This window comes from Falco punctatus (genome assembly GCF_963210335.1).
Source record: "Falco punctatus genome assembly, chromosome: 7".
NCBI lineage: Eukaryota > Metazoa > Chordata > Aves > Falconiformes > Falconidae > Falco > Falco punctatus.
Window position 1 is genome coordinate 49,489,445 of NC_137587.1, and position 21,774 is coordinate 49,511,218.

The 21,774-nt window shown below is 38.9% G+C and overlaps 1 protein-coding gene across 7 annotated transcripts in view; it reads left to right on the forward strand.

Annotated features, from left to right (window-relative positions):
* PEAK1 (pseudopodium enriched atypical kinase 1) overlaps nt 1-21,774 on the forward strand; it is a 118,369-nt gene that overhangs the window by 58,692 nt on the left and 37,903 nt on the right. For 5 of the 7 annotated variants that reach the window (XM_080396847.1, XM_080396852.1, XM_080396853.1 and 2 more), the window contains one exon: nt 1,965-2,056. The exons of 1 other annotated variant lie outside the window; for it this stretch is intronic. The gene's annotated coding sequence lies outside the window, so the exon portion shown is untranslated. Of the gene's footprint in view, nt 1-1,964; nt 2,057-13,440; nt 13,579-21,774 lie in introns of all 7 variants that reach the window. One more of the 7 variants, XM_080396850.1, reaches the window with a different exon arrangement.

The window sequence follows — 21,774 nt, forward strand, 5'->3', positions numbered from 1 at the left end:
TATTTCCAGACTGTGTGCATTGGCAGTCAAATCAGTATATTTGACTTTTGGCATAGTACTGTTTGGTTTCAACATCCATATAAAGCTTGCTTAGGAAGAAACACAAACACACAAAGTTAAAGATGGCATACTGTGAGAAATAAATGTGTATTTCTACAATAATGCCTATCAGAACATTTTTGGTTTTATTACTTCAGTGGTGTGGCTTTGGTGTGTTGAAGTTCAGGGCTTAAACTTCGAGAATTTTACAGGTATTAAATTAATGAAAATTAAGGAGTTTGCCTTTTTAATGAAAAAGACATTTCTTCTGCAGCTAAAGAAAGATAGCACCAAGCTCATTGAAAGAAAAATAATCCTTGCCTAACTGTATGACTGTGTGTAACTGATTTTTCAAGACTTTAGCTGATAACATCCATTAAGTTATATTTCAGTGATGGATACAAAAATTAACTTTGAATTTCTGATTGGTAGTGACATACTTGAATCTTGAATCAGTCAGTAGTTGGTTAATTATCTAAGTATTGCTGCAAAGAGAGCAGACTCCAGCTGGCTGTAATTAGTGTTGAATAGTTCTGTGCCTTCAAGACAAATTTTACATTCATGGGATCTGCAGCTTTCTGTTGTCCTCATTTCCTGTAACATAAAAGTACTTGTATCTCAAAGAATTGTGGGGAGAGGGGGGGCAAATAGTGAGAGAGGCTGTGCAGATAGATCTTACTAACATCCTGAGTGGTCTGACTGAGAAATGAGAAATATGCATTGCAAGTTTAAAAAAAAAAAAAAAAAGGGTAGAGGTGGGGGGGAGTAACCACTAGGAGTCATAGCCAACAGGTGTTGTTTTGGTTGATTAGAAGAAAAGCTGGATCTTGAGAAAGCTCAGTGGGTTCTAGAAAATCTGAAATCTATGCTCTGTAAATCTTGGTCTTAATGAGAGACCACCAGCCTGTGTAAGAAGAAACTTGGATAGCAAATTAGGAGTGCATGTGGCATAAAACGGTCAATGAAGATTCAGTAATTCAGTAGCCATGGGATACAACACTAAATGTGTGATATATCACATGGAATTTGTTGAAGTCAGTCTCCCTTTTTGTGCTTATGCTGCTGAATTACCAGTGCTGCAGTACTGGCATTCACTTTAAGGACATCCTAGCTTAGGAAACACTCCTCATCTTGCTTTCTCTTCAGTGCTTGGGTCATCACGAGCTGTGCTCTATGCAGCTTCTATTAACAGGCTTTATTTCAACTCACAATCAAGACCAGCACATTTTCAATTTATTACTTTTATTGGGGAAGAAATAGCCTTTTGTTTAGTTTGCATGTGAAATTATGTATTGGTATTTCAGTGGTACCCAATGTGGAAGGTGTATGCCAGGAACTGGGTGGGGGGTGGGGGGGTGGGGCACAATTAACATGATTCTTTCAAGAGCATCTGTAAATAGGTAATACCAGTCCACAGCCCCACCAGGCTGTATCTTGAGAACACATAAGACAAGGTCATGTCTTTTGTGATTTACCTGAGTCACAGTTCTCAAGGAAAATATTTGGCCTGAGGGCATCCATTGGACATAAGAATGGTGCTGATGTGGCTGGTGCAGCAGTCGTCGTGACAGATTGCTCCAGCAATTTTAAATAACTGAAGTATTCTTTTGAGAGGTATACTTGAGCAGAATGGGGTGTTTTGATGCAACACAGTTAACCAGTCAATGTGAGCCCAAGAGCTTCAGAATAATCTGTCTGGGCTGTGGTGCTGGTGTAAAACTTGCTGTTCCTCATCTGCCAAAATCTCTACTGGCCACTGGTTTTTGGAGTGCAGAGAGTAATAGTGCTACAGCAGCTACATCCCCGCTGCTCCTTGCCATGCAGTGTTGTCCCCTCTGTGGCTGAATGTTTGGAGCTTGCTTATCTTCATGAGCCCATCCAACTTGCCGACCTGACAGAAAATGACCCTTCCTCCCCATCTACAGGTTGATTTGCTGCAGTTTGAAAGCTGAGTCTGTTCAGAGGTGTCGGGAGAACAGCAGAGCCAGTAGAAGAGAAGTGGTGAGGGTATGTGAAGGTGAGCATCTTCAACTAATTGTAGTTCACAAATGTCTTATAAGCATAAGGGCCTAAAGGAAGTTAACAAAAACAATAGTTGATGGAGAAAGATGTGCAAGTTAAATTCCTTCTTTATTAAATGCAATTTAAATATTCTCATAGGTAATAATAGTTGCATGTGTCTTTTACAGATTACCTTCATATCTGTGTATTTTCTTTTCAGGTTTAGAACTATTCAGACAGGCATCTCCAGGAGTGGTTGTTCAGATATCTCTGAGCTGCATTTAGAAAATGCTTTTACACTGTGGTGATAAAACTGTTATTGCTCAACTTTCTTCATGTGAGCAATGCATAGGTAATCAGTGCGTAAGAGCAGTCTTGTGTTGTAAGTCTCAAGTGTAGAATATACACACAAGAAAATGTTTTTTGTTTTGTGAGCTGAAACTTTTTCAGGTTTTTTGTGTACTTGATTACATTATTAATAGAGAATTAATATATTTCCTATTTAGACAAGAATGCTTTACTTAATGAACTGCTGCTGTGAAAATTTATATTCTCTAAGCATAGAATTTAGAATCATAGATTCTGTTTATTTACGGAAAGTCTCCTAATCCTCAGGATCTAGGTAATTTCCTTCAAAATTTACTATGATGACCATGGAAGAACAGCTGAACAGATAAGTAATTGATAGCCAAATCTGTATGTACATAATTTTTTCAGCTCTAGCCACATACTAGTAAATCACTTACACGTGGTTTGATGTTAGTTAAGACAGTCTAGTAACTAGCTGCAAGCAGAGGGAATTGATGAATTGTTCTCCCCCCATTATAGAATAGTTTAGTTTGGAAAAGACCTTTAAGATCATGAAGTGCAACTGTTGATCTAGCACTGCCAAGTTCACCACTGATCTGTGCCCCTATGTGCCATGCCTACGCATCTCTTAAATACCTCCAGGGACAGTGACTCTACCGAGTCCCTGGGCAGCCTGTTCCAATGCTTGACAACCTTTTCAGGGAGGCAATTTCTCCTCACATCCAACCTAAACCTCCCCTGGCACAGCTTGAGGCCATTTCTTCTTGTCCCGTTGCTTGTTACCTGGGAGAGGAGACCAGCAGCCACCCCACTCCAGCCTCCTCTCAGGTAGTTGTAGAGAGCAAGGAGGTCGTCCCTGAGCCTCCTTTTCTCCAGGCTGAACTCTCCCAGTTCCCTCAGCTGCTCCCCATCAGCCGTGCTCCAGCCCCTTCCCCAGCCCCATTGCCCGTCTCTGGACACGGTCCAGCACCTCAATGTCTGCCCTGTAGTGAGGGGCTGGAAACTGCACTGAGGATTTGAGGTGCTGCCTCACCAGTGCCACCAAGTACAGGGGAACGATTGCTGCCCTGGTCCTGCTGGCCCCACCGTTTCTGGTACAAGCCAGGATGCTGTTGGCCTTCGTGGCCGCCTGAGCACACGGCTGGCTCATGTTCAGCTGGCTGTCAACCAGCACCCCCAGGCCCTTTTCCCCCAGGCAGCTTCCCAGCCACTGTTCCCCAAGCCCATAGTGTTGCATGGGGTGGCTGTGACCCAAGGGCACCGAGCCTTGTGGGACCTCATACAACTGGCCTTGGCCCATCAGTCCAGCCTGCTCAGATCCCTCTGCGGAGTCTCCTGTCCCCCAGCTTGGGGTCATCTATGAACTTTACTGAGGGTGCACTCAGTCCATGTGTCCGGTCATGCCCACAGGCCAACCCTTCTCCCTCCCTTTAGCCTGGTCTAGCACTTAGCCAAGGGAGGGGAGTAGTTTAATTCCTTTCCTCCCACCATAAGTTCCTGTTCTTCAGTTTTGGTTTACAGCAGAGGAATTTGTGGTAGGGTCATGTACGCACCAATATTGGAGGCACAGCTGTGCGCTGACTTATAACATTAAACACAAACTCTGGGACTCTTGACAGGTTTTGCTGTCCTTATAGACTACATGGGCACAATCTCTATTTTGCATATTTATATTTCAGTGGTTTTCAGCTATCTGAAGCTTACATGTTTTCCAAGCACATTAAAAAGAGAATTCAATTACCATGACAAAATCTTAAAGGTACAACTTGCAATAAAATCCAGCAGCTCTTGAAAACTTTCTCAACTCTACATTGTGGGTCCAGTGACCCTGCATCCCCAACTGGCTCATACAGAAGTTTAAGCATGTATCTTGTGGTTCCTGTTACAAAGAGCTATGTGACTTCCAGCATGAGGGATAATGTTTTATAATTCTTCAACGTTAACATTGACTGTAACAACTGCTAACCTTGTTCTGCAGTGGTGTACCACAGCAGAAAAGGCTTTCCTTTTGAAACATGATTGGAGTGCACTGTAATGTTGCAACTGTACTCTCAAAAAGCCTAGTATCTTGGTATGTTATTACCTCAGACTCTGCAGTTGTTGTTTCTTATTTAAATGTCCTATCTCACTTGAGATTTAATGTAATCGAAACCAGCTTGTGGAAAAATCTTTTTCTGTGATGTCTTAGATATTGTTCTAGTCTTACCTGGTAAAGCAAATCAAATGGGATATAATGAAAATAATAAAACCATTTGTAAGAGGTAGTTTTTCTGCAGGAAGTAAAAGGCAGCACCACTTTTCAATTTGCGTTGTATTTCTAAACACAATATGTACTTGGAATAAGTCCACTGAGATTTATCCAATACACATGAGAGCAGAGTCAGGTACATCTGACAGCAATGTGACTTCACTGATACCAGAGGGGAACCAGAAGTACTGTAGCAATAAGCCTCTTCCATTAGCGATGTTGCTTAGCCATCCTGTTCAGCCAGCAGTAGGTCGATGTGGCAATGAAGGTATGTGTGAAGGAGTTGGGTCTATGTTCAGCATCTCCTTAGATTTAGTTGGGGTTTTTTCCCCCCTCTAGCTACAGCATCTTTAATGGTGATGTGTGTCCAGAATGTAGTATCTAAAAAGATACTGCAAAGATAGTCATAACCAAAGGTATAGTGTAATGTGTTTCTCAGACAAGAAGTAATGTGCCTGGTACAAAAGGGCAGGTAAACAAATTCAAAGGCAGAGGAGTCAGTTATCTCAGTCTGGCTTGGAGACAGGATCACAGCAATGCAGGAGGTCTGAGCTGGTCCCTCACTGCTGTCTCTGCCTGTGTGATTTCTGAGGAGTTTGGATGTTATTACTCTACATCTTTTAGCTTCTGTTGATAATTCTGTGTCAAAGATGTTTTGCAGTATCTTTTCTCTTTGTGCCTGAGCCACTTGTAAACAGGCTTTTGTATTGTCAGCATGTATTACAGTAATTTTTTTGTAATGCACAGTAGTACTGATAAACTTTAAGTCAGAGATGCTTAATGGAGAGGCTGCATGCCACAGAATGTAGTTAGAAATGTAGTGCTTTCAAGGAGTGATGGCAGGATTTTCAGTCTTGCTATTTTAGCTCACAACAGCTGTGGATCGGTGGATCAAGTTTCCAAGTAGCACAGTGCCTCACCATTGCAAAGCAGCCTTCTTTATCTGGTGCTGTGACATTAGGTTTATCTTTGACAATGGGGTTTCAAAAATGCAGAGTACAGCCAACTAAATCCATAGTCATACAAATGTCAGAAGGAACAGTCCGATCTTGTTTTTCAAAAGCTAATGACACAGAAATTCAAATGATGAAAATTCAATTTTAAGTAATTCAAATGATCAAAAAATCATTAGTTTAGTGCCTGCAAACTATTTTAAGACTTCAGATGAAACCTTAAAAACCAAAAAAAATGTACCTGAAAACATTCTCTTATTTCTGGGTTTGGTGCTAATTTATAGAGCACTTGTGCACAAGTTTGTCTTGAACTCTTTGGAACTGAGGAAACAGTAATTTCTTTTTCTCCCCTTCCCCCCATTCCTTTTTTGTAAAGAAATGATTAAATGCTTAGAGTACAAATGCTGCACATGAATATTTATAAGAACTTTTCTAACATTTAGCAATGTTTCACGGCTGTCTCTTTCTGAATGCACATAATAAAGTACCCATCATTTCTTTGAAGCTGCACTTGCTCTTTATTAACTTGATCATAGACTGATAGGAACTGTAGGCTCCTCGGGGCTGTGGGACTGCAGCTGGTGATGACAAAACAAAACTCATTGCTGTGTTCCCTTGTTTTGTGTTAAAACACTTGTGTTTAACATTTAATAAGATTTTTTTTTTTGTGCATCATCTACATTTATGTATGCAGAAAACTGCTAGGTAGAAATATTGTTACCTGTATTTATACTTTAGTCCTGGAAGAGAGTTAAATGTCTTCTGCTTGAAATACTAACGCTGTGGAACAACGGAATGTACCTGGAGCACACCCTGCAAACCACATGGAGGATCCTCCTGTTAATCAAAAAAATGTTTTAGTTTCCACTTCTTTCTCTGTGTCTCTCCGTAATAGTGCATACTGTGAATACCCAGCAGTGTATGTAATGCCTCAAAGTGTACTGCACCCATTTCTAAAAAGCAAATGGAAACTAATAGCTGTTCATAGCAATATTTATCCCCTTGACATCCTTAAAGAATTTTGATCAGATTAAGCATGTGAGCAGTCTAAGGAAAGGAGAAAGAAGAAAGACTTTAGAAGTAGCCAAAAGGGAAGTGGAGGTGGGGATAGTTTTTGTTCATTTATCAAAGCTGAAGATAATTTTAGAACTGGGTTTGGAAGTTCTGTGCTCTCATAACATTACATAGTAGAACCTCTCCCCTCCTCCTCTTTAAAATAAATTGCTATAAATTGCACGTGCTCCTGTCCACAAAGTTACTACATTAATTGAAGATTTACAATGCTTGTTTAAAAGGTGGATGGTATTTTCTCTATTGGAAGTTATGTATTGAAACTTTGTAAATAACATGTAGGTCTGCATGAATGCATTTACTACACAAAAAAGAACCTCCTTCAGCCACCCGTACCAGCTGAAGTGCTACAGCAAGCAGCCGTCACTGCTTGCATTCACCATGGGGTAAAATTTTGCTTTGAACATTTCAAATGGTGTAGCAATGGAGTGTTCCCTGTGTTAGTGTTGGTAGAGCAGACCCACTGCAAAGGCAGCAGCGAGAAAATCATTCCTAAAACTGTTGCTGTGGGCAAATCTCACATGGAGTCAGCTACAATAGGTATTAAATCTCTCACTGGGCTTTAGTAGATCATTGCTGGCTAGGTTCTGATAGACTGGTTTCTGTAGAGAGATGTTTTAAATGCTCAGTAGGTTTACATCTTTCGCTGGGGTAAGATGGCTGTCTAAATTTTTCCTGGGATTCATTACTAGTACAGTTTTTTGTGGGTTTTTTTATCATACCGTCTGAGCTTTAAGTCCTCTTTCTAGTCACACTTGGTTTTCTGTGTGTGATGCGTTGTCTTCGGTAGATGTCCATCTGAAGATCTCTGAAATATACTAATGTATTTCATACTTTTGAATTTCTTACACTATATATACATGTAATATATATATGAAATGTAAAAGTTAATTTCTTCCTTTTCTGTGTGTGTTTATGTATAAATGTACTTCTTTGCTACTACAGTATACAAACTATACAGGTGTATCTTTTAAAGAAGGCACTATTTATGTTTCTTTAACCTCTAAACTACCAATAATTAACTTTCAGATAGTGATTTCAGTCTTTCCCAAGTGTTTTGAGCACAGCAATTTTTGGAATCATTTCCATGATTAGGAAAGGAGAGCTGAAAGGACAGTACTGAGAATCAGTTTACTTTTCAATTAAAGCTGTATACTTGCAGTATTAAACTTATCCCCATATATTACAATCATCATATTGAAGGAAAATAATACTCTCAGTTGTGCTTTATTTGTGCAAAACTTAAGACAGCCACCTAATGCATAACCTTTGAACATGTAAGATTCACAACGTGGTTACCACTGTAAGAAAAGTATGTACTTACCTGAGATCTGTTTAAGTATGTTTAAGCAGTAGTAGCAATGCTGGATCTTGTTGTAACAATCCAGTGCTTGCATCTACAAGAAAACAAAGGTACTGTCCATGCTGTTGTGGAATAACTTACCAAATCCATCTGAACAGCTTAAAAAAATTACAATCTCTGGACAATAACTACCAGTTTTTGAGTCACATTCTTCATAGGGAGAACTGAAATTGGACTTCAAAAAAAAAGTTTGGCAGCTTTTCCTAATGTATTTCTTTATGCTTTATTTTTAAAGTGTAAAAGTAAAGCGTGCACCAGGAAAGGAATATGAGTACCAAGCAGTAAGATTCCAGGGACCTTCTCAGTCTTTAATTTGTCTATAGATCCTGGCATATTAAAAGTTCACAGATTTGAGGCAGAATGTGTTTTATTACTTTTACATAGCCTCAGACTAGTTGTTCCATCACACCCTACAGAATAAACCCTCTCACTCAAGTACTGAACTTGTGGCTAGACCTTCATCTTTCTTAAAGCTGGTTACAACAGAATGCTCCATTGTTAAAGAGAAGACTCTGGGCAGTATGAGGACTCTGCTTTTTTTCTTCTTTAGTTCAGCACTGCAGACATTAAATATGATGTTGCCTAATTTCAGCAAGCAGCCCTCTCATTATCTCTGTGAAGTCTCTCTCTGCTCTTTTCCTTTCCAGTTCTTATTTTTCCAAGTTTTAGCATGTAATTAAAAGAGTACAGTGGCTGAAGAGTGAAAACTGAATTTTTCCAAATGCTGTTACTTGTAATACATCGCCCACACCTCCCAAGGCAGTGATTGAAGATCCCATCTAATTTGTCTTACTTGAGATCTAAGTGAAATCATCTGCTGTTTCAGACTATCTGTGCACATTACAATTCATCCAGGCTTCTCTGAAAAGAAAAATGTGAAAATAAGACATGGTTAATGTACCAGTCTTTTTTGTCTAGAGAACAAATTTAACATAGGACATTAGAGATATAGGCCTACAGTCTGTCTTCTAACTACACAATGTTAATTAGCATTATGAAACCATCCTTTTGTTAATCATGTTGAATTATGTCAGGCTTGGAAGAATTCTCTGCTGGAACAGAAGTACAGTATGTTGGTACTGAATTGCATTTGGCAAAGTGCAGCGGGGTTGGCAGCAGAATAGCAGTCAACTGGAGCAAAGCAGAAGCACCACTAAAATGGTGCGAGTGTCACTGGTTGTGCACCTGCTTCCTGCCACCAGCCGAGCGGGAGACCTGGAGGATAACAGCAAGGCAGGTCGGCTCGATCGCAGCGGTGCCTGCTCAACACTGCCTTGTTCTATAAAGCAATGTCTTGCTTTGCAGAACTAGAGGTGAACGTAAATGACAGGTTATATGAAGCTGCTCTTTATGAGAAACGCTGTTAGCTTTTATGTGTCGTTCCACTGTTTAGTATTCCTGTTCCTCCAATGCCATATGAAAATAAGGATGTTATTTTCTTCTTTACAGAAGAATGGAGAAAAATAGCAAATCTTTTTGTATTAATATGTATTTTGAGAACCCGCACAGTGCGGAGCAAATCTGCTTCAGTTTCTCAGCATATGTGTATGAAGCAATGCAGGGCCAATTCCTACAACTGCATACATGTAGACCTGATAAGCAGCTGATTAAAAAAAATACATTTTTTTTTGCATGCTGTGTTTTGGCATCCAGACCTGGTTCTGATGCCTTTATAGAGTTTGACATATTGCAATTCCTATCAAAAATTAAGGCTTTGGGTTCATTGTTAGATTACTTTGTTTCAACAAAAGGCTTATTAAAACAGCTGCCTTAAGAAAGCTGACACTTTTATAAGTGATTGTTACAGGAGAAATTGAGTAGGAGTTATTTAAAACAGCCATAGAAGGTAAAGTTAATAGTAATTAATTTTAAATATAGAATGTTTTAATTTCACATTTTGCAATCTTGTTAGTAAGAGACAAAAATGTAGTATATATTACGTGGATTAGGCCTGGCTACAGGTGATAGGGCTGAAATGGATTGTAAGTAGGAGGTTGTTACTGAGTTGGCATAGGATGCTATGTGTTAATCTGTCCTAAAGTAAGTCAGGGTGGGGTGGGGGGGTGGGTTATGAGTAGTCTGAAAGAAAAAGTAAATAGGTAGAGCAGGAAATTCAAAAGCTGAGGTACTCACTGATTACATTGAAAAAAGGCTTGAACAAATAATTTCTATTTATTATGTGCAGTTGTAAACTGGGAATAAAGAGCTTAGGCTGGGGCTTGCTTGACTCTGCTGAGAGAAGTGGAGGTCCTCAAAAGCTTGTGAAAGTCATGATCACCCCATTGTTATGAGTTCTGGGTAACAGTCTGGACTTAAAAGAACACATGCAGAGTCCAAACACTGGAGTCATGCATTTCAAGGGTAGGAAGGGTTTGTTTGCATTGTGTTTGTCACTGGTATAAAGCTAGCTGCAGGAACGCTATGTTGTTATTTTGGAGAGCAAAAGGCCAAGGGTGCTAATAACAATTCGCAAAAGTCATCAGTGATTAAAGGTTTGAGCCGCTTGTTTTGCAGAGGAGACTTGAGAGCTCAACTTGCTCTTTTTTAATAAAAAAAGCAAAAGTAGAACTAATAGTAATTCCTAAGTATGGGGGCAAAAGAAATTGGTAATACTGTGCTGCGTAGCTGTTACAATTACCATTGCAATTTACCATTTGACTAGCAGTTGGGGGTCCCATATAATGTTTATATAACCATAACATATGCTGCCATGTGTTATTAAGCCAAGTTTGAGCCCATAATCTTGAAATCTGCTGTACAGATATTTTTTTCTGTATAAATTACAAGATTAAGTACTACAGAGTGTGTAGTGTCTTCTATGGACCATACTTGGGAGACCTGGCATACACATTACCTTCTGCACGTAGTGTTGATGGAGCAGTATTGGGGATGCACAATTTAGGTTCCTGAGCAATTTTCCTCATCCACTGGAGTATTAATGTTGTCCCCTGATCTGTTGATAGAGACTGAGTCCAAGACCTCAACAGGGAGCAGCGGGAAAAGGATTGCTACTGCCTTGCAGCTTGATGCTGCTTATGTGGACAGGGGAGTAAGTCTTGGTCTCTGTTTCTCTTAGAACTTCTCTTAGAATTTTTTTCTTATAATTGTTAACTATTTAGTTCTAAATGGCATAGTGTTGCATATGGCAGCAATAAAACCTCCCTCAGGACCCTCCAAGAGGGCACATAACAGTAGCCTTTCATATTTTACTTGGGTTGCCAGTGAGAGAATGTAATTGCCCTGGGCTTAGTCTGGTCTCTGTGAAATTCATTCCTGCACAATGGTGAACTCGTAGCGGTCCTGTGTGCCAGTAAGGTAAACTGTCATAAAAACCTTGTCTGAAAGGTAAAGAATTCAGATGAGTTTGATTCTGCTTTTACCTTCCAATACCTGTACATTAGTACTGAGTCATCTTGCCAGTACAAGGCTAGAAAATACACGTGGTTTTTCTCTATAGAAAAAGCTTTGCATTTTTAGGGTTCTGTCAAGCACAAGTAGCAAAATTTGTTTGGCAATCAATTCCTCTAGGAAAACATATCTGTGAAGAACTAAGGAAAAAGGATTGAAGAGTGCCATTTCTGCAGCCTAACATTTGTGTTGATTTTCTTTCTCTTTCCTTTGCTAGAGCTTGTTTACAGTGCTTCAGTTTTGTTGGTTGATACTGTGTCCTGACCCATCTTTCAAGCTTGTAATTTTCAAGTATGATAAACAGCCTTTTAGTATCGGCGCACTCTGACAGCATGGCTGTTCATAGATGGAAGGAACAGTTTTGCAGGCACCCTGGGCTCAGCGGAGCGCTGGGAGCAGAAGGGGCTGTGGGAGCAGTGGGGGTGTGCCAGCCTTGGCCCTGGATGCTGTTGCTCTCTGTGAATAAGCCACCTCTGATTTTGAAGTGGCTGGTGCTCCAGCTGCCCATGAAGCACATCACTTCTTAGGGTAGGTTTTGTCTGCATGAAGTCAGCCTTCTCAGAACCAGCGAGCTCATTTCTTCTTTCCCTTTGCTCGTCTTAAAGCGTTGAATAAAAATTATAGTGTTTTATATACTTGATAAGTTTAAACATCTGTCTTTGAAAATGAAGGCTGTTTCTTTTCTTACAAAGGAAATTGAACAAATTCCCTAGCTGCAAAACAGTCACTGAAAGTCAAGATAAAAGTTAATACGGAGTTTCTATTACATTTTCTTTCTGATTCTGTTCTTGATTATATTTAATGTCTTCACTGCATAGCTCTTCCACATATGGATTGTTTTTACGTATGGAATCAGATTTTCTGGACTAAAATGAATTAATGAGGTTTTGTATTTGGTTCCCCTGCCCCTCTCCACCCTATATCATGTCTGTTTTGGTAGCCTAAAAAGATGATTACTGACCATTTGGTGCCCTGTGTTTGGCTATTAGTCTTTTCTTGTCAGTGTGGAGGGATACAGCTCCTTCCAAGGTGCCTGTGAAACTGGTGTCTGGTGCATGTGAAGATTTTCCAGGGGCTGTGATATTGCTAACTTGATAATCAGGCTAAAGAGCATGAAAACTACTGGTTTCTTCTCAGTGGTCCACAACACAGTGTTTTAAATGAAGTAAGGTATTGATTTTCTTGGCTTTTGGCTCTGTTGCCACGCTGCTGTTACAAGCATACTAGGATTTTATGCTTGGTGAATAATTTATAATATAGGTAGTTGTATTTGATACCACTATGGTAAATCCAGTTTGGTACCACATGGTAAAAAGAAGCAGGAGGCTCTATATTAGCAAAAGCTTTGCTTTGCCCATACAACAGAGTTCTGTGTGAGAACCTGTGCACGCACAGTTCTGCTATAGCATCTTTTCCTACCCCTGATTGGTATGGCTTTGCAAGCAGCATTGTGTAGTGGAGATCTGTTTAGGGTAGTGCGTAGAGAAACTACAGAGAACACAGTCATGGTGTTTGGATATGTGTTGTGCTAAAAGATGGTCAGACACAACAGTTTAATCATCAGAATAAGTAAAAAATTAATTCTTGTTTATGCTTAAAGCATACAATTTCAGTATGTGCTAATTCCTTTTCTGAATTTCACCAGTGATGGTGCTTTTTATCCCTGATAGTATTCTCACCAGTGGCAGCTTCCTATTATATGGGGATGGATTCTAAGCAAAGCATAAGGAGTACCTAAGAATGTTTGTTGTGAAGTAGCATTGTTTTTTTTTAACGTGCTAGAAACAATAGTATCTTTAACCTTTTGATTTACAGCTCATCACTCATTTCATTGCTGTGGCTTATGACTGCAGATTAAAATTTCTAGCATTCATCGTGCCTGATAAAGCAGCTTATTGGGATGAATAAATGACATTCTAATTAGAAGAGCAGCCTGAGTGAGAATAAGCTGCTTGAACTAGCTTTGATGACCGAAAAAAATACCTGTAGCTAGTTTCTCAAGATTATCAAAGAGGTCCTCAAATTAGAATGTCTGTCTTTGATCATAGATGCAAGGAACAAGGCAAAAAAAACCTGCACCAAGTGGAAGGCAGTGGGAGGAGATGGTTGCTGTGGAATGGGAAACTATGGGGAGTTTGTACATTCAAGCCCTTTCCAGGCACTTGCTCCACCAAGTAGTGAATGAGGTATCAGTATATGGCTTATTTATGTTTTCCACCATAAACTAGTAATGCATGTGTCTTCAAAAGTTAAATTGTTTAGGTTAGTTGTAGAGAAAAACCCCTTTTCTGTCATTCCTTTGTCATCTTATCCTGATTTTTTCTATCTTGCAGTATGACAACATTCAAACAGTACTAATCTTTTGTAAGACTTCCATCTGGCTTTCTTAGCTTTGTAATTACCACCATCTCACTTACGCACTGCTATGGATTTGTATGGATCATTGCAAGATGTGTGCCAGTATAACACACAGTCACTTAGCCCAAATAGTTTGTAGCCAGAGGTTCCAGTTGCTTGGCATCAAACAGGATTCTGTAGTATTAAAAAGTAGAAATGAATACAAAGAATGTTTCCAGGGCTGAGGTATAAGCCTGGCACAGGAGTGACAAAACAACACGGGAGGAGAAAACTAAGGACGTATCACTGGGAGATAGTGGGATACTAGTATTGTTGCACAGTTTCGTTATTTTGCTGTACTGAACTTAACACTTCAAGAGTAGGATCTGATAAAAAGGAAAAAAACGAATCAAGTTGTTATCATAGAGATTAATTTTGAGAAGGGCCTTGCCAAAGGAAGGCTTACTTAGATAAAATCCTAAACAAAAGGCATGTGCCATACAGAGGTGGAAGGGATATGTAGTGCAGGTTGGATGGAAGATTATAGACCAGGAATCTTTAAGACAACATCTTGTATTCTGTGGTTCTTTGGTGCATCAGATCTGGCAAAGTGGGACGATGGAATCTGTGAGTGTGAGGAGAGTGCCAGCTGGGGCATGATTTCACAAGACGGGTACCTTGCACGCAGCATAGCACCAGGGGCGTGGGACAGTGAAATGGTGCTGCCTGTGGTCTGGCACCTGGGCTCCAGCAGTGGCCCTGTCCTTCAGGCTGCCCAAACTTCCTAAATGGACAGTGAAGGAATAATCCACTAACCAGCAAATTTTCCTCTGATCTCAAATAGTTCATGCTTTGTTTAAGCACTGAACTTGGAAGCTTTGGGTTTATGCACCTAATACAACTGTCAGTGTCTTATCCCATGTATAAACATCTGCCCATTTTTTCTGAATCTAACTGACCTCTTGACCTCAGTGCCACCTTGTTTCAGGAAGCATTTTATATATTTTATATTTTTACTGATTTAAAAATGCTGCTTTGGGTTTGCTGCTCTTTTTGAGATAGACTGGGTGTTCCCATTTAGTATCTATCTTCTTTATGTGATGGACCATTTAATATAACAATATTTTATTTGTCTCAATTCTAAACTAAACTATCCTAATCTTTTTGATTCACTTAATATGGAAAGCTTTTCATCCCTTAAAATATTTTTGTAGTTGTCTTATGCTGGATTTCTTCCTGAGATGTCATGAATAGACCTGAACACAATATTCAGTAAATAATGTCATTGATTTTCTCGCACTGGAAGCATATAAATCTGCCAGTTGCCTTGCATATTCTGTTGCACCACTTGCATGTTAGTAATTTGTGATAACTTCTTAAAAACTTAAAATAAAAATGTGCCATTTCTCTTTTGCCCATTATTTCATAGGAAGAAGAGCAAGTGTCCTTCACAGAAGTCATGATAAAAAAAGGCATCCCATTCATACTGTGCTTAGCTGCTTGCTGTACTGAGTTCTGAGAAGGGTCCACAGAATTTTAGGTGTAGCTCAGCCACCTGGTTCTCAAGTTCCTCCATGGTTCTTGGCTTTACGCAGTCTAGCCCTACTGTGCTGTTGCTCTTATTTTATCAGTTTTTTTGATCTCATTTTCTTATAATGGCTGATGATGTTTGATTTTCAAACTTACTTCTCTCAGGTCTTTAACTCATAACATTCTTGTGGAGATTGAGGCTGGTGAAGAATACTCATCTGGCTTCTCTGCAATGTGTTTCATCTTCTATATTGTAGCTGACCTCTTACACTGGCTGCAATCCTAAAACTTGTATTACCTGCTCCTGGTGGTTTTTTTGTCTTTGGGTACCTTTTAGGAAGATCCTCCATATCCTTTCTAATACTATTTTGTATTTTGCTATCCCCAGGTTACTTTGCTAAACTGAAATTAATATATTTTTGGCAATTTTGGTTTTTGCTGCATCAAGGTTCAGCGTAAAGATCTTTGGAGCCAGAGGTTGCAGTAGTCCAAGGGAGAGAGTTGTAAGTAAAATGAAGTTGCAGAGTTGATGGATTCAGTAATACAGTGATGATACAGTTTTCATTCTCAAGCTGGGCTCAGCAGAAGGATAACTACAACCATTACTGGGTTTTGTAACTATAGAAGCAGTATGTTTTTCAGGTATTTCTTTTTTGTTTGTTGTGAATACATTCTGGAGAGGTTTAGTAAAGGTTTGGTAAAGTTTATTCCTCTAGATGTTTTCATGTGCTTAAACAATGGTCAAAAAAGATCACAGGGCAGTATTTCAAGTGAGCCCTGGGAAAGATAAATCAAAGGTAATTAGATTAGTCAAGGTATGGTCATACCGGTCCATTTTTTTAGTATGCTGTGAAGGCCTCAATTCTCATAATTTTGGTTAAATAGAGCTGGGACAAACTTGAATGCGCTGAAATTGAGGATTATTTTTTCACATGTTTTTCAAATTTTCAAATGATCATGCTTGTTCCTGTCAGCTGATGTGCTTACTCTTAATTGCTGCTAGATCTTGGAATGTTGTACACAGCCCTTCTTAGGAAGCAAGGTAAACAAACTATTTATGTGTCTGGCTTATCTTACAGGTTTTTCTTTTACAGAAGTAAAAAATTAGAAATAAATTTGTGTAATTAAAAGTATCCCTAATGAATATGCTGTACAGTGTTGTCTGAATGATCATTATAATATATATGATCATATATATGTCTGAATTGTCATTATAAATTTAAGTTTTATTAATGGTAAATGATGATATATATTTTTTCCAGAAAGAGAGAAAAAATACTTTTTATTAGTTTTCTCTAGTTAAGAATCTCTTTTTATTAGTGGAACTCAGAAGAGTTCATATTCAAATACATGCCTTGGCTGGTCTATTGGGCCTCAATACCAGATGTGAGAGGTTGTCCTTATTATTGTTTTGTGTGTTCTCAATGTGATGATGCAGAATCTAATCAGATTGTGAGCAGATCCTGAGGATATTTCTTGCCTTTTCCTTGCTCTGTGGCATTATCTATTTGGGTTAAGCAAAATGTAAAGAATGTCTGTTTTCTTTTGAAGCATTACACATTTGTCTAGCCCTAGGCAAGTTTTTCCTCCAGTTTGTTGGTCATTTCTATTATGTTTTATTCTTACAAGTTTTAGGTAGAAAAAACATATTCAAGGGTTTCCTTCACTTAGTTTTATGAAATATTTATGTAATTTAAATCTTTTATAAAGGAGAGAAAATAAAGTGTGAGAGGTTAAAAACAGAAATAGTTCAAAGTTAGTTTCCTGATCTGTTTCATTCTGTCTTGCAGTAAGTTTGCAGCTAGGTTTTTTTCCCCCAGTACTTGGAGTAGAAGTGATTTTTGTTGTTCTCTCGATCCTTCATACCCCTTATACCTCAGTAGCATGGTACCATGGCACTGAAGGGTGGTTCTTAAGTAAGTTGGCAACTTTTTAGTTTAGGTCATTGCCTCCTCAATATCCACTACGGATTCATTGCATTTTCTGCAGAACTGTCATTTTATGGCCTTGGACAGTTACCAGGGCACTCAGTTCAGAACTGGAAGGGAAAAAACACTGAGAAAACTATGTACAACAAGATAGAACTTTTCCTTTTTTGACATAAATTATAATGCCTACTAGCATTTATGGAAATTTCCATCTGTGCTATCTGCATAGTCACAGTTCAGTGGTCTGATATTTAGTGAATATTAGTCCACACTGGGAAGAAAATCATGGCAGTCTGTAATGCTGTTTGCCATTATGTAGTTTCACATTTTCTGTTGGCATATGTTGCGTGAAGTAAGTGCCATGACTGAACTAGGCAACACACTTAAGAGTCAGGGTCTATTTCTTGGTCTTTCACCACATTGTGAGTCACTATTCCTCTCTACAAAAATCTATATTGTAAAATGTTCATTCACCTTTGTGAAGTGCAGTGAGATCTGTGAGCTTGCTATTCACAGTTTTTAATATTGATACTTTAGCTTTTATTTCCACATGCTGCTGTGGTATGTGGTACTGTTATCTTTTTTTTCTTTTCCTAGGCTATTTTTTTTCTTTTCCTAGGCTATTTTGTTTGATTTACATATATTAATAAGCACTGCAAGATTCTTCACAGTGCTTCTGGGTACTGAACGTAAACAAGTGTGTTTCTCAGTGTGCCTTCAGACTGGGACCCTGACTTACCTGGCTGTCAAGCTCTTCTCTCTGGGTTGTATTTCATAACAGATGTTGCAGTTAGCTTCACTTGGGGTTTTGCTTGCCTCTGAAGTTGAACAAATGATGTAAAATTTAAGAAAAGTTTTGTTGCATGAAGGACAAAAAACTACTAATTAAAACGTCACATTCGTTTGTGGTCCCAGTTTTCTGGGCTAGATGGTTCAGTGGCCCTGAGTCAGTAAGTCTTGATGCTTTCTGGGAGATGGAGCATTTCTATAGCCCATTGCCACCCAAGCAGGACTGTATGTGTGAAGTTGGAGGATTTCAGTTTTTCCAAAAGATCTCTTAAAATGTTCACAATTATATTAAAGTTTACAAGAACAGGGATCAGATACTGGCAAAGAAATAATCATCACTTTAGTCGTGTTATGTTAGATTTATGCTATTGTCCATGATGATCAGTGACCAGATCCCCATAAGTGGCTAGACAAAACCACAAATCCATAGTGGTTTTGTGGTGTTTGGTCACTCGTATATAGGAAACCTAGGCTGAATTTCCATTGCTGTTTTTTTTCAGTATTGAGGACATGGCCTGTCAATGGTGAGATGTTTGTGGGTTGATCAGTAACAATTTATTGGACTGCTGTCTGATAAGAAGGCTGATCAATGCGATTTATTCAGCAGCGTAAAAATTGTAGGTCCATTTCCATGGGTAGCAATGCTAAAGCTGAACACCTTTTCCCTGGAGGAGGACAAACAAAAGGAAATCTGTACCAAGTATCTAGTGATCTAAGAAGAGATCAAGAGTGATAGGGTTACTATTACAAATGATGAAATGCACACTTCTGCACATTGCTCGGTAATACAGCAGGCATTCATTTAAGGGGAGTTTTTTTGAAGCATACAGCATTGAAAACATATATAATAGGTGCATTCATTTTAATATGCTCATTCATTGAGCAGGCCTGATTAATTAGTGCATGTCACCATCTGGTACTTACTGAGATTATTCATTTTTAAAGGTGTAATTGTAGGGAATGTTGCACATCAATTAAGTTCCTTTTAATTGAATTATGTTAGTATAAGGTATTACTGAAGAGGGCCTTCATTGTGATTCAGCCAGCATGCATCTAAAGGAGACCTGCCAGCCTGAAATTACTCAGAACAAAGGGGAAATGCCTGAAATGCATGTTTATTGCTATCGTTGTGCACTCCACAAAGACGATGTCAACAAATAAGAGCTGCAAAAATAGTTATGCATTTCTATGCAAGGTTCAGTTTCCTGGCATGAGGATATCTCAGCTGATTACTTTTTAATCTCTGGATCTGTCGTCTTCTCCCTCTGACCTGGAAAGTGATAATACACTTTTGCATTTCTGTTTGTTTGATACCAACTTAACAGTGCTAGGCTGAGCCCTCCTGTGTGCAGTTGTGTGACTTCTGAGATGAGGAGCTTTATTCTTATTTACACAATGAGTGATTTGGCCTTTAAAGCTGATAAACTATCTGTGCTGACACAGCCATTCGGTGAATAAAGTAGCACAATCTGCTGGGTGCAGCACCACCATTAGGAGCAGAACTTGTCTGTCTGTACTTGTTCCTGTCACTGACTCGATGAATTTTAGTTACATAGCGTCAATGCACTGCAGTGTTTCCATGTATAAATTGTGAATAGTTATGCTTATCAACTTACATAAAGGACTTTGTGCATTTCATCCCTGTATCCCAATGTTGATATTACATATTTACTGTACATTAAAGAAATGCTTTCTTTAAAAGCCTAGTCCTCTTTTGTATTTAACATCTGAGGTTGTTGCTGCCTGGATTGACTATCAATTACCACAACTGACTATCTTCAGTAAGTTCTGTCATCTGAACTACTCATTTCAGAAAAGCCCTTAGCTCTGTAGAGTGTGCATTCCTGTTCCTTGGCAGTTAGATGGGCTGTTGTGGAAGCAGGGAAATTACAGAAGAGATGACACCTGATCACTACCAGCTTATGAGATCTGATGTGTGATTGCCTGGACCTTCTTTGGTTTGGAGAGTAGTGATAAGAATCTAGGAATTAACAATGTCAGGATATTTTTTCTTGTTATATTTGTGTTTTTATTCCCTTCAGTGGACTTTGCTGCCCTCTACCAAATTACAGCTGCTGTTAAAGCAAAGGAAGCAATAGCCTGAACATGTCAAATGTTCTATTTTGTTGGGGTTTTTTAATACTGAAAGATTTAATTTCTGTCGTCACTTATAATCACACTCACTGTAATTAGCACTCATAATAGAGAATCTGTAGTTGAAACAGTAAATGTATTTTCTTTAAAGGGAGAGGAAAACATCAGAAAAATAGCTTTTTGTTGTGCAGCAATGAAGAAACTGCTTGATTCTTTTTTAGAATGCAAATACTTGTTTAGACATGTACAAGTCTAAAGAATGTAATTTTTAATAGCATAGGAGTGCTTCTGATATCAAGGTATGAAAGTAGCACAGATGTTTGAATTCTTATAAGATACACACCTTCAGACAAGAGGAAACGTATTTCCTCTTTGTCACAGCGTCAAAGCATTCTACAGGAATTGCTCATTCTGCATGTGCCAAAGCCAGTTGGAAATCCGAGAAGCCAGTGGCTCTTGTCTATGTCACAGACTGTGTCAAAAGTCATGTTAGAGGGTGTGGCTGTATTGAATAGTAAAAGATCTAAAATACCTATGCATGTCACGCATTTCCTGCGTATGAGTTGCATATCTGTATTTACCCAGACACGTCAACATGTATTTTGTTTTTAAGCTAAATTGCTGCAGGTGGTACTCCAGGGACATGCAGTGTATGTTTGCATGGAGGTATGACCTTGCTTTAGGTCTCACTCTGACTGGTGTGTTGTGTTATGGTTCTACTAAGCTTCCTGCAGCTCACATTCATATGTTGAGCATAGCACCTACTCAGGTTAGAGGCAAAGTGATCAGTATCAATGTATCTGAGCAAATGAGAGGTACAACATTTGTACATGCCAGTGGTACGACATAAAAATGTACTCATACAGAGGTGTACAATAGAGTGCTTTCTTATTTCTACCCCAAAATTATTAGCAGTAAATGTTTGACCTGGAAGGCCGTAGAGCTGTCTAGTTTGTGATAAGATTCTAGAGCAAGTGCAGTTCATGCAATTTTGGAGAAATAGTATCAGTCAGCTAAATCTTAAAAGCAACACCTGCATGTGCTAACCCTTTTAAATTGTTCAGAGGTTTTATGTAATGGAAAAATATAATCTGCAAGAAAACATTCTTGTAGATTCCTCATTAGTGTAACTTTACTCCTTTTATTTGTTAAATACATGAAAAAAGGAGCTAACTGGAGTATAAAATTATAGTTTGTGCATGCATGCACTCACTCTCTCTGTCTCTGATTTTAGGGGAATTATTTCTTAATGTAGTTTTTCTGCTTACAATATATGGGCTTGCAGAGTGTTGAAGCAACAGATTTTGGCAGAGATTAAAGAAAACAATATAAAGGTATTTTACTCTGTATATACAAAACAGGCTGAGAGTTTGGGCAGATTTCTATCTGGCAGATTCTCTATCTCTTAGGTCACGTAGAGAAAGCTTTTGGCACTGACTTTTTGGCAAAAAGCTTTGTCTGGAAACATGTAGTCAGCATATGAAATCTGATAGCCCTGGTACCAGGAATGTGTCTGAAGATACTCTTAACGGAGTTAGGCTTCAGCCCCATCTGGTGTTGGAACAGGATTGCTATATTGGTGTTTCCCAGCAAAGGGCAGCCCCTTCTCAAAACACACAGTATGTAAGGAGACTGACAAATTCATACAAGTGTCAGTTGTACTAATAGTTTCTATTGTTTGCTACACTGATGAAAACCAGCTGT